Here is a 12645-nt window from a genome sequence, read left to right as displayed (position 1 = left end):
CACTTCCCAGTATTATGCATTCATGGATGGTTTCATAGGTGTCTTATAAGATTGATTCACACAAACACAAAACTATGAAATAACAAACAATAGTGAAGAATATCCTAGGTATCCTAGGTTATAGAATATCCTAGGTTTCTGACCTTTGCAGCCTATTTCCTTGTTTTTTGCTTTTTCGTAAGAGTGCGTTTTCTAATTAGGCATATACTTCAGACTAAAGAAGCTCTTGACTACCTGCTTTTCCTCTCTACACTTACAGGGAGGCTGGAGGAGACAGTCTCAAGTCTTTGGCAGTGAATGACCCCCAACCGAGAGGTGAACAGAGCACAGGGGTTTTTCACAGAATTCCACCTTAGACACATACAATGCGCTGTAAGTATGTGAATGGAGTGTCCTTCAGACTTACAAACTGTAGACTGTTTCTAGAATTTTTTTTCATTGTGTTGACTCAAGAATGATAAATTGGGGGCTAATGAAGGTCATTTTGATAACAAAAACAATGATGCATTAATAAAGTCTTACATTTCGTCTGTCTACAGGAACATTTCTTATCCAAGCACATACTTTCCAGACTAGCATCACTAACTCCCCTAGTGCTGAAGACATTCATGGTTACTTAATAGTTTTACAGGTCTAGTTCTCCTATGAGGTCATTTAGAATAAAAGGTATTTTGGATTCATTCAAAAATATTATACAATGGCAGATCCCTATTTATTTATATTCAGTTTTTTGCTCTAATGTCTCCTATCTGGCTCATCTCCCAGTCCATGTGGATCTGCAGACTGTTAAAAGATGATCTCAACGCAATGTTTAGCACAAGCTTTATCTCTAACAATTATACTACCACCTATTGGACAGTTTAAGCACAACAGTAACAGGTAAACAGACTTGAGGTTTCCACAGCAGATCAGTTAAGTAATGCAGGCTATAAACCTGAATAGTATTTAGCCACATAAGCCACAGTCTAATTCTGTAAAAATGGCTGGCATTATTTGTTTGCAGATGTACTATTTTTTTTCTAATGCAGTATGTGTAGCACTGCTCAAATGTCTAAGTACTCAGGGCAACCATGCATATATATTACTGACAGCTTCCCAGCCGCAGTGGGTGGATCATAATGAGCAAATGCTCATGTAAATAATTCAACAGGAGAACAAGACCGATAATGATAGTGAGTGGAGGACAGTGATGTCATCTTATGGCAGGTGGTCATTTCCTCTGAAAGGCACATTTGTCATGGGGGGCGTCACATGGATCGCAGCTCAAACAAACACCTACTGTATTTATATTTCAAAGCTTGAGTTTAAGTATATTTGTGCAAAAGAGAGCGTAAATGAAACGTGATATATGCTACACCTCCTTTTTCAGCGTCAGGTTTTAATTCAAATTAAATATGGCTGACTCTCCAACTTATTTTAGAGAGAACTGGCGTGTGTTACAGAAGAAGCATGGTTATGTGGGTCAAGCTTCACTTTTTTTTGTAAAAACATCTGTATGTTTAGATTTAAGCATTAGTATACATTGTGGTTAATGTGAGTACAACTGCAAAAATGTGTTGTGTGTATATTAACAACTTAAGCTTAAGCTATCTGATTTGTTTACAAGAGCCTCTGAAAGTCCCATGGTATCCACCTGAGAGGAAGCGAGAAAAGTGAGAAAAGGTCAAACTACGATGGGAAAAACAAAGGTGGACACAAGTCACAAAATCATGATCATTTTTAAGAGTTATTCAGCAACAATCTAATTTCAGTTTTATCGACCGACCACCCCAGAGGTCACTTAGCATCTGGTGCATATTGCACACAAAAATGGCAAGCTCTTTCTTTAATTATCAAGCTCTGGTCTGACTGGCTGTCTGCTACACAGTTTCACAGAGTCGGCGTGCGAATGCTTTTACTGGTCTGCTGGGAAAACAAAAAGTTATTTTTGCAAAGTACCAAGCTACTACAAAGAGCACTTCTGTGGAAGAACTACCTGTAGATACTGGATTTGGCAGTTTGACATGAGTTATCTGGAATAAATTCAGCATTGTTTGAGCTTAGTCTTAGTCCAGTAAATGGGATATTCCTGTGCATAACTGAGTGTCTGATTAATTGGCAACTTACATTTGGATAGACAGAAATTTGGATTACTGTCTGCACATGTTGGTGGTTCTAAACCAGAAACACTGCAAATGGACAACTGAAAAAATAAAAGTGAGGTCAAAGACATAAACTGTACGCAGAGTAGAATAGAGAACAAACATTGTGACTCAACTAAACAAAGTGGAAAAGACAAAAAAAGCTGAATGTTTCCTTTCCTGCACCACAAGCTCTTAGGAGTCTATCGGTCATTGTGTTGACTGGGATGCATCTTGCATGACATTAGCGCTAATGGGGACGAGGCGTACGCATATATTTCACTGAACCAGAGAAAGGTGGAGAGAGAGATAGACTGAGAGGAGAAAGAGAGAGGAAGTGAGAGAATGAAAAGGGCACATGAGGATAGAAGCTGGCGGATGTGAAGAGTCTGGGCCCAAAGAGAAAGAACGGGGACATGGAGAGGCCTGAATCTCCTGAGGCTTTTCCAAAAGCGCATTGATTCTTTGAGTAGAGCCTCTGCCACTCTGCACGTACACCCAGAGCCTCTCCAGCCGCCTGGCTTCAGTGTGGGAGCAGAGAAGAAAGGGAATGAGGAAAAGAGAGAGAGCGAGAAGGAGAGCAAGGCCAGGGAGGGAGGGTGTGAGGAAGGGAGGCAGAGAAAGGATGAAAGAGAGACATTTGTTGCTGTGTGGATGGGTGAAATTTCACGTCGCTGGCAGTGCGATATATCCCAGATTTCTGATCGGACAGGGGGCCGTGAATACACATTGTGGATATTATGAATGCCATCATTCATGTATCACTCTATCTGGATTCAGACAAGCAGGGAAGCAGGAAAGGCTTTTTCTGATGAATGAGGTCTGTGATGAGACACTGTTTGAGTTTGTGTAATACTGAATGTAAAAAGCGTTCGTTTACATGTTCATATACGCATGCTAGTGTAGTCAAAGTGTGCGTTTGCAAAGCACTTAGGTCTGGTTTCAAACTAATTCAAGAAAAATTGAACTAATGATGGTCTGTTTTCAAATTTCGCAATTGACTTACGGCAGCAAAACCTCTCTGCGCTAATTGAATTAGAGAGGCTTTTCAACTCGGGCAAATACCAAGTCAGACAGTGAGCCTGCATGAGAACAATTATACAATCTGCACTGATTTTTACTAGCTTCAGTTCAAACAATCCACAAACAGTGAGACAACGACACTTAGCATTCATATCTAATCTTTCAAAGGATAATTAGTCTATGAACACAGCACAGGAAAAGGAAGATTTTCCTCAGGCAATGTTACTGTCTGCATCAGCACTATACAGCACCTATATTGGCTGTGACCTCTACATGGCTCTTCCTGAAGTCATGCTCGTCACCCCCTACATGTTTCAGTGGTGCTAACCTCCTGCGTGCACACATAACTTCTCACTGTGACACTGAATCAACATGGAGCCATTGTCCTCCATCTTTGTCTGTGGGGATGTCAGAAGCACTCTTTTCATCTTCTGAAAGTGATCTGATTTACTCCACACTCAGATTAGCTGCTATTTAGGGAGTTCCATGTTGCATTTGAATATCAAAGCCCATGAGAAGGTGGCCATACACTTTAAATGCCATTTTTGCACAGCACTTTTGTTAGGGAATGTGACCACTGAAGTGTTGATGACCAAAGGAATGAGTTTGGAGAAATGAAGCCTGCTTTGTGCAGCACGACAAACACATGCACACACACAAAATACAAGAAACCCCATTACCTTCTAAATCCAAAAATAGGCACATTTTTTGACAACTGCACTTGAATTCTGGGTCAAGTACAAGATTAACGGAACTAAGTGTCGATACGGATTACATTACTGTTACAGACACAATAATATCCTCAGGACTCAGCACAGAATCTTGAGTGCCAAAAGTATTATTAAACAACAAACAACATTTCAGTCACAAATGGTTTTCAAAAGGTTCCTCTCATTGAAACAGCATTTGAGGTTCATGGAAAGGGTTTCCCACCATTTCCCTCACATTCTGCTGCCAAGATATGATGTCATATGTGAAACTAAAAGTCTCTGCCTGCGGTCTCTTCTATTTTTAAGACATTGTGCCCTCTTTCAGGGATAAACTACATCACTTATATCTGTAAATCAAGAGGGACAGACACAATAACAATCAGAGGCCTTCAACTACGCCATAAGAGCTCTCTGATCGACTGGTTTTGTGTGAAAGTACAAGAGGAGCCTGTTATTCAACACACCAATCATTTTCGCGAAGCTGCCAGAAATTCAAAAGACCCACCAGATCCAAGGGACGCCAGTGTAAAGGCCAATAACTATCTGTGTGAATTTATGTGCTTGTTCACTAAAGAAACGACCTTGTTAACATCTATTTCCATCAGTACCATTGAGATATTTGCCAAGGACCATGAATAAGGTGGTCGGGCATTCTCGTTTCCCTTAGATGAATGGGAAGGCTTTTTACGTAACTTTACCAACTAATAATAAAAAGGCCTTCTTTTGTAAGGGTATGGAGTTGACCAAATCTGCAAGCCTTTTTATCACACCGGCAAGATTGCCTTTTCTTTGTCTTTTTAACTAACACAATTCAGCTAAAAAGAAAGCTCAACAAAATGAAAACTTGATGTCAATACATGTAACATCCACAGGCATAATCACACAATGACTATCTCTTTGTGTTTTTCTAATCTGCATGTTTTCTGAAAGTGTTTACATAAGGGACATAGAGGGTAAGAAAAGAATCTACTATCACAAAAAAAAAAATAATAAAAAACACCTGCATCTCATTTTTCGCAAAGGCAGCTGGCAATTTTCACAACTTGTCTATATTGTTGTTTTACTACTTCAGAGTGCTTGAAACAAAACACCACTTCAGGCTTAATGTCTAAAAAATGTCTCATATCAACACAAATTATACTTTTATTTACTATGTCATTTTCCATCAAGACAGTGTGGATATATTCAAGGTTATTTCCTTCTCTAATTGCACAAATCAATGAATTTTACACACTGTGAAAATCTGGAAACATCTGGAAGAAAGCATTTCCAGACCACAAGTCCTCATAAATTTAGAGTGAAGTCTTGGCTCATAACTAAAACTGTAACCGGAGTCCTACCTTTCTGCTCCGGCGGATTCAAATGAATGTGATTTATGAAAAGGATTCATATTAAAAAGCAATATTCAGTGACAATTGTTTCCAGTATAATTTTTAAATTGATGGGAGATTCTTCATGACAATGAAAGCTATATTGTAGATCAATTTCAAAGTGTCTAGATCAAACTTCATAGAAAGATAAAGTGAAATTACATCTTTCATTTAGATGCTGTGACATAAGTTAAACTCTAGTTATGCAGGTACAGTTTCATATATATGGTAAGTTGGTAACAGTGACATGAGAAAAGTCCAAGATCAGTGTCTGATAGTAAGCAAACAAATCCCTGCATCACCACAAAGTGAACATTGTGAACCAGTCCATTGTGAACAAACGGCAGTCAATATAAATCACAGTACAATAGAAGATATCTTGTACAGTCAGATAAAATGACTGCATTCTTCCCCTTCGGTTGTTCATTTCTTTGAATTATCTTGCTTCTTGTGGAGCTAGTGAAGATAGTAGATAAGATATGTAATTGAGGCAAATGTCTGTTATTGTACAGCCCTTACAGAGCAGCCTCCACTGCATTCATGATAAGCATGAAGTCATAAACTGTTGCAAAATTAAAAAACCAGGATGCACAAGGTTAGTTCAAAAGGGTTAGATCTAATTTTCATCTAAGAAATGTAACCTTGCATCACAAGAGTGCTGTTAAATTCGTAAATTCTTTAATTGTGTTCCACTAATTCATATATGCACACCCGTTGCTTAACACAATGACTGCAAAATATATATTACGTAGGACTACCTCTACTAAATCTGGAGACTTTTGGGGAAAAAATGCCATAACACATTTGCATTAGATGCACTTTCTTAACTAAGGTGAATATATTGGGAAAAAATGCCACAAAGAGTTTATGTAACGTTACATTAAAACATGACACATCAAGACTATATGAAATTAATAAGTAGCTATTTGTTATTACTTTCAGTAACTATTAAGCAAATATGCAATCTCTAACATGTCAATCAATGTCACACTTACAAAACTCACCTTTTGAGTGGAAGTGTGCTTATATTATCACTCTTACCTGTAAATTGAGATATAGTGTACGAATAGTGTACGTGAAAAACAAAACTTGGTGAAATTGAGCAGGGTTTAAAGTCATTATTAATCGTTGTCACTGGTCAGTAATAAAACCTGTTACTGACTGACCGCCACAATAACAGACATCCTCGCCTCGCGCATCTTTCACAAGGAGGCGGAAATACGTAATCAACCAGGAAGTGAGTGTCAGAGAGAGAAAGCATGGCGGCGCGCTGTGTTCTGCAGTCCGCAAGGACAGCGCTGAGGTCCGTTCAGAGCGATCTCAGCAGCAAGGGTTTGTTTCAGAGGACACTAGGTTTCTCACAGCTCTCGTTTCTGGGGAGTGTGCCGTGTCGCGGACTTAGACATGGTGAGTTTACTGGAGTTTGATTTCAGGACATCTGCACAGCGCACTGCATCGTCTTCTTCATGTCATAGCTGTTATTGAACGTTTATATATTCTATTATATTATATGTCTGAGTGCAATTTGAAAATCTGGGACGTAATAGAACATTTAAAAGTTTGTACGTGTTTGTGCCAGAGAAAAACCAAGGTACACTTTTGTGACTGCCTTAAAGGTTGAAACACCAATGCAACTTCAACTTTCCAAACAAGCTGACATGTTTATGTTTTCCTGAAATTAAATAACAGAAAGCAAATTATAGTGCAAGTAAATCACAGAGTTGATTACACATTAAGTCTTAGAGTGAGATTAAAGCCTTTTGCTGTCTTCAAAATGTTCTGTCTTCAAAAGTACTTTTGGCTGCTATAACATGAAGGGCAGGTCAAGGTTCAAAAGTCCGTCTCCCATGTAGATGTGCCCATGCTGAGGGGTCTGGGGAACGTGGAAGAAGGTGAGACCCAGCCAGAGCAAACTGCGTAATATACACACAGTGCTGCCCCGCTCAAGCTGGAGGCACCATGACCCTGCATGAAGAACACACAGTAAGCAAAAATGACAAGAAAAAGACTAGAATTATCCTACTGTGCAAGATCAAAGAGGAAAGAGAAGGCAAAAAGCATTTTGTATGAACTGAACCTGAATTTTCAACCATTACACATAACAACCACTGACAGAATCCAGACTGTGATGGTGTGACAGACGCAAAGTAAAATCTGGAGAAGAAAGTCGTGTGACAGAAAGTTGGCTCTGTTATGGATGACTATTATCGCAGTGGTGTATAAAGAAGAGGCACTCTGGGGTCTTTCTGTCTGGGTGGCCCCTGTATCCAGCTGCTGGCATTGGCTTGCGCCCAGTACCGCAAAGCTCAATGCCAGTGAAGTTTGTTTGAATTGCAGCACTGAACATTAACTGCTAGGAAAGGAAGGGAAGGAAAGGACGTGACGTGTGGCCAAGTATGGTGTCCCATACTTGGAATTTGTGCTCTGCATTTAACCCATCCAAGTGCACACACACAGCGAGTAGTGAACAAACACGCACACACAAACAGTGAACACACACCCAGAGCAGTGGGCAGCCAATGCTGCGGCGCCCGGGGAGCAGTTGGGGGTTTGGTGCCTTGCTCAAAGGTCTCACCTCAGTCGTGGTATTGATGATGGAGAGAGCGCTGGATATTCACTCCCCCCACCTACAATCCCTGCCGGATCCGAGACTCGAACCCGTGACTCTCCATTAGGCCACGACTGCCCTGCGCTAACTGCTAACAATGTTTAACCTAAAACACTCAAAAATGTTCATTGTGACTTTAGAGCAGTTCTATAGAGCGCTCACTAATTAGAAAAGCTTTTGAGGATAATATGCAGTAATTAAATTTTCTCGTCTGAAAGATGTAATATTAAATAAGACTGGCAAATCAAACAAGTTGCTTCCATCAACACTGAACAAAACCATTTCCCTCCATTTCTTACAGTGATATTTGGCTTAAAAGTCATGCGCTTATACAATATTTTCTGCCTTTCCAAGTTCTTGGGAAATCTCCCTACTTTTTCCTTGTCCAGGCCACATTCAAGGAAACCTGAGTGAAGCCGTGGGTGGGGTGGCAGTTAATATCACCACCCATTCCCAGTATTCTCTACCCACTATTTGAGGCGTCCAGATGAACCTGTTCACCTCTGGCAATTCTTGAGAGGGGATTGGGTTTTTTCCACCTGATTGGTCAAGGGGAAAAGAAAGAAACTGTTACGCAGGGTGGGTAAATGCCCTCTGTTTGAGACCTGCTCTACTTTTTCAGGCAAAACAAATCAACTTAGCCTAGTGTTGCCTGAGGTTAGAAGCCATCCCTTAGAGAGAGAAATAAGGACAGATCACCTCCTTTAATGAAACAGCTGAGATGTTTCTACCACACTTAAAGTCTGGGCATGTGTCCAGTAAGTTGACTGTGCCTTCAGACTCTACTGAGAAACAACAAAGAGGCATTTGCCTTCTAAATCAGAGTCTAATAACAATATTCCCAGTGAGGAAATGCTAGAATTTACAGTCTTTGATGAGTCATTGACTTTCTTCATCTTTACACTTCAAGGTCGCATTCAACAGGAAGGTCACTCTTAATTTTGCAATAAACGCTCTAATGCAAGAGTCACAAACCACGTTTTCAGTAAATGTCGAGGCTCAAAGTGATGCTCTATTACTTCGCTCGGTATGTTAAAACAAGTCAGATTCCATCTGGTTAAGATTCAGGATCAGCAGAACCAGATATTCCTTGAGGAACTCGATGTTAAACAATCAGTAGTGGTCTGTAGCCTGTAGGCAAGCGATGGGTAATGCTTCATGAAGTGTGCTTGATGAATACCTTTCAGCAAGCTTATGTCTGACTTGAATTTGTGGGGAACGACAACAGACAAATAGCTTTCTGAATAACTGTTTTGTTAGTTCACTCCCAACTGACAAACATGGCAGGAAGACACACCAAGATATACGAGTGGGAGATTTATCGTTGTTGTAGAAAATGGCAATCCCAAATGCATCTTCCCAGAAAGAAAAGAGAACAATGGGATCATAGTTTGCAGAACAACACCCCAGATGTCTCCTTGGCTTTCGCTCGGCCTTAGGCAGCTGCCAAATCATATCTGTCATTAACCCAGGGAAATCCAGCTACAGGGATCATGGGATGCCTTGCAGAAGGGTTTTTACACCCTCCTCATATTTCCAACCACTATTAAGACTTCCTAAATGCAATTTGCATGTCAGCATCATTTTTTGGAATGTATGGTGCTGTTAACAGGTGTTGTTCACCTTTGAATTATAATGTCTATAGCAAAAGAGGGGTCCGACTTCATTGCAAACATTTCATTACAAGACTAGAGGGTGGGAGCTGGAGACTCCCACAGTACCTTCAGAAACAGTAATGTGACTGGAAATAAAACCACATCAAGAATAAATCATCATGGAGAAAGATAATGAAAGATCATTCCTTTTAATTACCTTTGGGAACATCCTCGCTCAAAGGATCTAGAAAGTCAATAGCAGGGTTCAGGTGAGACATTTCCAAGATGGACTTCTTTTTCAGGTTAACCGGTTCACGGAAGTGCAGATAGTTGCGCAGTTTCACAGCCTCAACGTGATCTAGACCTGCGATCAAGTGTAGGGTGACCATACGTCCTCTTTTTCCCGGACATGTCCGGGATTTCTAAATTGGCTAAAATGTTCAGGTTTTTGCTTTGTTTTCCTATTGTACATAATTGACCAATCATGGTGAGCAAGAAGGTGGGATCTTACGGAGAATGGTCAAAGCAATGCAATTGCTCATACTGTACATATAATGTATGAGGACTGTGGAGAGAAAGTCAATTGAGAAACAAAGACAAAACCTGGACATTTTTGGCAATTAGGAAATAGAGGACTTATGGTCACCCTAATCATGTGTTCAAAATTTAAACAGATCTAGGGTCTGACAATTCAAATAAATGACAACATAACGAGATGAACTGAAGACTGATTACAAGAAAGTGTTTTCAGAGAACTGAAATGGATTACATTTTACTAGGAAATGGAAACATACAGACTTTAGTTTTATACTCACACAGCTGCATCTGATTGCCGGTGGAAAACATATACAAACACTTGTGAACTGCTAGGAGTTTGGCTGTAAGCATACTGTACCTCCAAAGCTTCGGTTTGTCTGCACTTTGCCGCAGGGGCTCTTGGTAAATGCACCACGTGGCACTACAGACACATCTTTATCGATGTTTGACACAGTCGTTGCCAACCTACTTGCCTCATTCACTTTCACCTGCAGAAACGGAGGCATGTTAACCGCTCCATAAACATACATTCAACAAGCCTCCTGCCATCTACCATGTTTACTCCATTATAAACCATGAATAAACAGAAAACCGAATAAATAAGTTGTTTTACATCCAAACATTACCACGGCCACATAAACATAACATTCATTTTGTTTGTGTTTCCAATTTTTCTTGAAATGTTTAGACTCTTTGATTGCTAAAAATTAAAGATTGGTCAACAAAGCAAGATCTGTATTTTATAAAGACAAACATGCTATGATTCTTAAAGGGTTAGTTCACCCAAAAATGAAAATTAGGCTGCGTTATTACGTTTTGAATATGGATATTTTTCTTACAAAAACGCATCGATTCGCTACAGGAGGCTTTTGTTCACCCCCCGGAGCCGTGTGAGACACTTTTTTTATGGATAGGTGATTTTTATTTAAGTTCTTTTGGACTGAAGCAATGCAACACCCGCTGACTGCAATGATAGAGCTTGAAAGATCAAAGACCATTTTTAATATAACTCAGACTGGATTCGTCTGAAAGAAGAAAGTCATATACACCTAGGATGCCTCGGGGGTGAGTAAAACGCAGCCTAATTTTCATTTTTGGGTGAACTAACCCTTTAAGTGCAGATATACCAAATTAACCAAAGAAGATGGGCTTTTGTTCATTTTCTTCCATCTACTTTCCTATTTCCAGAATGCTGCATGCTCGTTATAGTCCCATCTGTGTCGTGTAACCCAAACGCCCCTCCTCTCACCGTGACCTCTTCCTCCGTGGCATCATCCCCCTCTCCCTTAATGCGCATCTCTGTGTGCTCATGGGACGGGTCACCTGTGAATCGCCCCTGTGCTGCTAATGCCACATCTGCAATCATGGACTCAGTGGCTAGGGGGAGCAGGTGCCAATCCATGCAGTTTAAACTGTTTAATGATAAAAAATGATGCAAATTAATTTGAGACAGAACATGTTTTATCACTCACTTACAAGATTAAACAGATATTGGTATTGAATATCACAGTTTTTCCAAATAATACTGACTAATAAAATAAATGTATAAAATACATTTATAGGCCTACTTTGTTTTTTAAAGAAATAATCAGAACTTTCACTTCAATGACCACCATATTAAGATTACATTTCCAACAGAAATGAGTAATAAAACCAATAATGTGTCATATTTTGCTGATTCTAATTTAGCCATTGTACATGATCACAATGAGTAGACAAGCACTTATCTAAACAAGCAACATGATTTCCTACCTGTACAAAGACTTTCTGTTCTTCATTTCATCCTCTTCAACTCATTGAGCAATAAAATAGTCGCATTTTAGCCCCAAAATCTTTCCCCAAAACAAAACCCGGCTGAATTTATAGTTTCTCTTGAGAATGACCAGCGAGGTTTGAAGAGCGGCTCTCTGCTCACTGCTCAGAGTCAAACCATTACCGGTGGCTAAATCCAACGAGTAATGCAAAGACTCAAAGTCCATCGCAACGCTATTTATTAACAAATTTTTATTTATAAAAGAGTACTTCAGTGATTTGCATTTACTTCGCTTATTAGAGAACTGACACTAGCAAGCTAATCAGCCTCACTCTCCGGTTACTCTGCGGTTGCTAAGGTAAACAAAATACCAAGCAGCCTGTTGTTATAGCAACTCTCTCTCTCTCTAACACACACACACACACAAACACACACACACACATATATATATATGTATATCAGTATATGTGTGTGTGTGTATATATATATATATATATATATATATATATATTAATTTAAATGAATATTTTATTACATTTTTATTTAGCATTTTTTTGGTCATGATGATAATAAGGGAGTTAATTTAGTTAGATGTCTGCACAGATGACAGTCGCTCACAGGAGGCTCCTCATCTACTGAGAGAGACAAACAGGAAGCATGTGACACAGCTGGCAGGATGTATGTTCATGACCTAATGCCCTCTGTGTGATACCAGCAGCTTCACACACGCTGTATGTGTGAACTAGTGCTGTTAACAGCATCCGCGGCTGACAGCAGAAGTCAGCTGCCTGTTGAGAACACATTAGTGTGTTTATGTGTGAAGACAGCGGCTGTGTGTGACAGTTTTTTTAAGATGATGACAAACAGAAGTAGAGAGGAAAGTATGATTTCAGCTTTGCACAGGCATTAGAAAACTCATATTTCATCCC

At 39.8% G+C, this 12645-nt stretch overlaps 1 pseudogene; it reads right to left on the bottom strand.

The window, feature by feature from the left end:
- Nucleotides 1-6787: 6787 nt before the first annotated feature.
- Nucleotides 6788-12152, bottom strand: LOC107726067 (radial spoke head protein 9 homolog; annotated as a pseudogene).
- Between the last annotated feature and the right edge of the window lie 493 nt (nt 12153-12645).

Source organism: Sinocyclocheilus rhinocerous, unplaced genomic scaffold (assembly GCF_001515625.1).
Source record: "Sinocyclocheilus rhinocerous isolate Xijiao unplaced genomic scaffold, SAMN03320098_v1.1 scaffold395, whole genome shotgun sequence".
In the NCBI taxonomy this organism is placed as follows: Eukaryota; Metazoa; Chordata; class Actinopteri; order Cypriniformes; family Cyprinidae; genus Sinocyclocheilus; species Sinocyclocheilus rhinocerous.
The sequence above is the reverse complement of the archived record's forward strand: the minus strand, read 5'-3'. Positions and strand labels throughout refer to the sequence as shown.